Genomic DNA, 6,323 nt, shown 5'->3' on the forward strand with positions numbered 1-6,323 from the left:
CACACAACCCACATTAACCATTTTTATTTATTTTTTTAAACGTAGATCATCAAAGTATGATCGAAGTATGTATCTACGACATAGTCCAAACAGTCGAGCAGAACCTGCAAAACAAAAAGATAAAATTAGTAATATAAAAAATTAAAATCTTCTACCCTTCACCACAATATGAACTAGAGGCCAATGAAAAATAACTCCCTTAGGGCATGTTCACACGATGCTAAAAAAACAAAACCCTAAAGTGTAGAAGTTTCAAATACATTAGCGTTTCTTGTGAAGCGCCTTTTAAAATAAGGCTTTTTTTACTTGTTTTTCACATGTTTTTGACGCGTTTTGTGCGTGATTTTTGCACGTTTTTTGACGCATAATTACGACTCCCATTGCTTATGGGAACATCTGGCACATTTTACGTGCCAAAGAATTGACCCAATTTTTATTTTTTTCCACAACGTGTTTTTGTTAAAACACTTGCGTAATAAAAGCTTGTATGTACTAACTGCTCGCTTTCCTATTGAGGTAATGGGAAGCTTAATCAAGTGTTTTTGACGCATCTTTAAAGACGCTTTTTACACGTTTTGTGTGTGTTTTTTTGCACTTTCTTTGAGAATAAGTATTATTCCCATTGACTATGAGAACATTTGGCACGCTTTACATGCCAAAGAATTGACCAGACACTTAATTTTTTTCCTCAAAACGTTTTTTAAAAAGGCTTGCGTAAAAAATTGTGTTTAATGTAGTAACAGTGCACTTTCCCATTGATGTAAATGGGAAGCTTAATCAAGCGTTTGACATGTTTTTGGCGCATAAAATGCTCCAAAAATTTGTGTCAAACACACGCCGTCTGAACCTGTCAACTGAAAAGTCATTCATCACAGGGTCTTCCCTTTTGACTTTCATCCTTGTTAGCCTTTTTGTCTGTCCTAGAGCTCTGCCAGCTGCCATTGTAAAAATACTCCCAAAATGAGAGCTGGACACAGCTTAGCAATTTTCCTGGCTTGTAGCCAAAAATAGGGAGGGGGCGTGAGTCTCCCGCCCACATTTACAGCAGCTGTAAGTCAGGCTGCTTTGCCTGATTCACCTTGCTGTTATTCTGGGAAGTGCTCCCTCTGGTGGCCAACATAGGAAAACATGACAAATTATTATTTAATTTTTAATACTTCCCACCTTGTGGAAGAAAAAAAAATACAGCAATAAAACATAAAAAAATATAATAAAAATAAGTAACCTACTAAGAAAAAAATATATAATTCACGAAAAATTCCCTTTAAGTCTGGACCTTGCATCATTTAATCCCTTCCCGCCGCAGCCATTTTTAAATTACCTGACAGAGCCCCATATTTTAAATCTTATGGGGGTTGCGTGTGGGTTTGCATGTGTGAGGGGTGTGCTCGTGGGGTTGGGGGGTGCATGTGGGGAGGGTGCTATATTGCTAACTTTATTTTTTTTGTTTTGCAGGTTCTGCTGGACCGTTTTGACTACGTTGTAGATTTGCTGGACTACTGCGATGATCCATGTTTTGTTTTTATAAAATGGTTAATAAGGGTCTTTATTCCAATAAAAATATTTTTTTATGGCTCTGTGTTTTTTTAATAAATTATTAGTGCATTAGTAATGGTAGTTGTCTGTTTGACAGCATCCATTACTAAAGCGGGGCTTAATGTTAGCCAGTAAAAAGGCTAGCAGTAACCCCCTATTATTACCCTGCTACCGAGCGCCACCAGGTATATCAGGAAGAGGCAGGTATAATCCGGTACCCGACCATCTGGAGTGACGGTCGGCCACAGGCTGATATTATGAAGCTGGGACGGCCAAAAACCGTGGCCATTTCCACCCTTGTAATGCTAGGCTGCTTTATTGTATCTGGCTGAATATAAAAAATGGAGGGGACCCCACATCCAATTTCACATCGAGGGTGAACTGAACCCTATGATCAGACATGATATGAAGCGTTGTTTCTCCTGGACTGACAATTTGTCCACTTGCATAGGTTCCTTTAGTGGAACCACTGATTAGAGCAACAGGGGTTGCTGGAAAGTAGGAACCAGCCTAGGGAATCTTCAAGTCGTCATGAACTTGGGTTGACCAGCGGGGTTCATGTCCTGAGCATACTGTCACGACCTGTGGTTATGTGGACCCACTACGCCGCACCGCCATAGCGTGGTAGAAACTGGCAAATCAACAGTCTATAAAGTCTATGCAAAGTCCTTAGTACAAGAGTACCTGTAAGAGTTCAGACAGTAGCAGAGGCTTTGTCACGGATAGAACTTGATCTGGCAGATAACGCCAGACGTGGCAGATGATACCAGATGTGCCATTAACAGCAGGCAAGGCAGATGACACCAGATGTAGTGTTTTACAGCAGGCGTGGAAGATGACACAACACGACTCCAACACTAGATAAGACACAGGAACAAACACAGCACAGGATACAGGATACAGGAAACAGGATGCAGGAAGAAGAGAAGAAAAGTTGCAGCTTTCAGGACACGGCGACTGACAGGTAAGTACTTCAACGAAGAGTGCTTTTTTCAGTTTCTTTATTGCTATAGACTCAGGTGCATACCGTGATGCACAAAAGGCACCATTTTACATACAGAAAAAAACAGGAAAAACAAAGGGAAAATATGTTTGTTAGGAATGACGGTTATTACTCAGTTTCCCAATGGATTGACCTCAAAAGGTCAGTGTGCATAGTCCACCCATGTATAGTGGTACAGGGGTACTTTTTACGTATATGCAAAAGGGGATCATTTGACATTTCAACTCCATAAAATGTACTCATAATTTGTGTTTATCATATAAAAAAAAAAATTGTAAACATAATAATGAAATGATACAAATTAAAACCTATTAGTGACCGCCAATACGCCTTTTCACGGCGGCCACTAACCGGCTTTATTCTGATGCATATTCCTTTTTACGGCACTGCATCAGGATAAAGTAAACAGAGCAGGGAGCCGTCAAATCTCCCTGCTCTGATAAGTATCGATCTCACCCGTTTAACCCCTCAGATGCGGTGCACAATAGCGTGCACCGCATCTGAGTGGTTTTGGAGAGAGGGAGGGAGCTCCCTCTCATCCCACTGACACCCGGCGATACGATCGCTGAGTGTCTGTGTCTCCAATGGCAGCCGGGGGCCTAATAAAGGCCCCCAGGTCTGCCTGTAGTGAATGCATTCTAGATCATGCCTCCGGCATGACCTAGCAGATGCCTGTCCGTTTTAAACACAAAAGTATTGCAGTGTATTATAATAGCGATCGGAGAATCGCATACTAAAGTCCCCTAGTGGGACTAGTAAAAAAGTAAAAAAAAAGTTTAATAAAGTTAATTAAAAAAAATATGTGAAAAAAAATTAAAAAAACACCTTTTCCCCTTACAAAATGCTTTACTATTAAAAAACCAAAATAAAGTAAAAATGTTACACATATTTGGTATCACCGCGTCCGTAACGACCCCGACTACAAATCTATTACATTATTTATCCCGCACGGTGAACGCTGTAAAAAATGTAATCAAAAACTATGGAAAAATTGCTGTTTTCTGTGAATCCTCAATTAAAAAAACTGTGATAAAAAGTGATAAAAAAAGTTGCATCTACTCCAAAATGGTACCAATAAAAACTACAAGTCTTCCCGCAAAAAAAAGTCCTCATACAACCGCATCGGCGAAAAAATAAAAACGTTATGGCTAGAGATGAGCGAACTTATGAAAAGTTCGGTTCGGCTGGTTCGCAGAATTCCATGAAAAAGTTCGATTCGTACCGAACTAGTTCTGACCGAACTTGTAATTCAAGAAAGCCCCTAAAAATCGTGTATAACACTGTTTAAAAGCCCTAGAAGCCCTGTATAATACTCTTAGGTCACCCATGAGTGTATCCAAGTACTTTTGAGCTGTCTTTAAGGCAAAGTTACGCCAACATGTATGGCTATAAGAAAACGGATGAGACACGGTGATAACTAACAGAAACCACTGCACTTGTGCATGTTGTATTCTTAATGCATTGTTAAAAAAGGTACAAAAATTAACAATTTTTGGCGGCAGATGCCTGCCAGGGTTCATACATATAAGGTGGTAAAAGAAGAAGCAATGGCTTTTGACAAGCCCTCAAAAAATTTACCCTTTATGGTGGCAGATGCCTGCCGGGGTTCATCCATACATGGATGTAAAAGCAACAAGCAATGGCTTTTCACAAGCCCTCCAAAAATTTACCCTTTTTATTAGCAGATGCCTGCCGGGATTCATCCATACATGGATGTAAAAGCAACAACAAGCAATGGCTTTTCACAAGCCCTCAAAAAATGTACCCTTTATGGTGGCAGATGTCTGCCGGGGTTCATACATATATGGTGGTAAAAGAAGAAGTCATTACTTAGTCATTGCTTTTTCAAAGCCCTCAAAAAATTAACCCTTTTTGGGAGTAGCAACAGGTTTTGCATCTGGAAAGTGAAGAAGCTATAAAATAACAAAAATGATTCCTTTTTTAGGATCATCTGGCAGTATCAGACGGCAGCAGGGATGGTGGATTGGTGGTAGAAGTTGTAGTAGCAGATCCAACAGCAGCAAATGAAAAGAGATTGGACAGGACAGAATCCCGGTGGTTGTGTAAGCCAGCTTGTAGCAGAGAGCAGTGGCGGTGGATTGGTGGTGGTTGACTGGTAGTAGTGGTGGTGGTGGACTACTGACAGCACGGGTGGTGGTGGTAGTAGTAGCTGCATCAACAGTAAAGCAGCACATTAAAAAAGAGTGGACAGGACAAAGCCCTGTGGTTGTTTTTCTGAGACTAGTCAGAGGTACTGCGGATGGTGCTGTGTATGAGGACCGGCGTCGTTTACTAGGCAGACACAGACAACATGGAAGATCAAGCAAAGGCTTCCTTTGGAACAAAACATGTTGTTAAAGGGGGTGGGGGTAATAGCGGGATTCACTGGTTAGTGGCACCCACTATTACTACCGCCTTTACACTTCCCTTTACACATGTAGAAAATAAACTTTGGCAGAATTTTACAATCCCCAAGATAAAAAGAGGATATTAAAAAAAGACTGTGGTGGGGCAGGCCTGCTTGTAGCAGACGGCAGTGGAGGTGTATTGGTGGTAGTAGAGGTAGCCAACGGACAGCAAGGGTGGTGGTGGTAGTAGTAGCAGCACACTAAAAGAGACTGGACAGTCACAGGACAAAGCCCTGTGGTGGGGCAGGCCTCAGGCCTGCTTGTAGCAGATGGCAGTGGAGGTGTATTGGTGGTAGTAGATTTAGCCAACGGACAGCAAGGATGGTGGTGGTAGTAGTAGCAGCACATTAAAAGAGACTGGACAGTCACAGGACAAAGCCCTGTGGTGGGGCAGGCCTCAGGCCTGCTTGTAGCAGACGGCAGTGGAGGTGTATTGGTGGTAGCAGAGGTAGCCAACGGACAGCAAGGGTGGTGGTAGTAGTAGTAGCAGCACATTAAAACAGACTGGACAGTCACAGGACAAAGCCCTGTGGTGGTGTATTGGTGGTAGTAGAGGTAGCCAACGGACAGCAAGGGTGGTGGTAGTAGTAGTAGCAGCACATTAAAACAGACTGGACAGTCACAGGACAAAGCCCTGTGGTGGGGAAGACCTCAGGCCTGCTTGTAGCAGACGGCAGTGGAGGTGTATTGGTGGTAGTAGAGGTAGCCAACGGACAGCAAGGGTGGTAGTAGTAGTAGTAATAGCAGCACATTAAAACAGACTGGACAGTCACAGGCAGGGCCGCCATCAGGGGGGTATTAGGGGTAGTGGTGTGAGGGGCCCGGCCAAACCTAATTGAAAGGGGGGCCCGGCAACTGCCTCGACATTCTTTTGGTAGGAAAAAACGGGCCCCTGCAATGGGGCCCGTTTTTTTCACCAAAAGAATGTCGTGAGCTGCTGCTGCTGCTGCTGCGGGCCCCCTCCCCTCGTCATGGGTGGCCGTCAAACCGTCCGCCCGCGCGCGCACCCGATCGCGCGCACACTCAAACTCCCGCGCGTGCGTACTCGCGAGCGCGCATCCACTAACGCCCGCACTGGAGACCGCGCGCGCACCCGCGATCGACCGCGCGCGCACCCGCGATCGACCGCGCGCGCACCCGCGAACGAAGCGCGCGCAGCCGCGGACCCACATGGACAAAACTTACCTGCAGCCTGGCTGGAGGTGAAGGACTGGACGTCTGGACCGAAGACCTCCCCTGGAAGACATCGCCGGAAGAGGACTGGAGTGGGAGCAGCTCTTCTGACAGTGAGTAAATTATCTCAAAGTGTTGTTTATGTATGGCCCTGTTCACACAGTATTTTGCAGGCAAAAAAAAATCTGCCTCAAAATTCCTTA

The sequence above is a fragment of the Rhinoderma darwinii genome, chromosome 3, assembly GCF_050947455.1.
Source record: "Rhinoderma darwinii isolate aRhiDar2 chromosome 3, aRhiDar2.hap1, whole genome shotgun sequence".
In the NCBI taxonomy this organism is placed as follows: domain Eukaryota; kingdom Metazoa; phylum Chordata; class Amphibia; order Anura; family Rhinodermatidae; genus Rhinoderma; species Rhinoderma darwinii.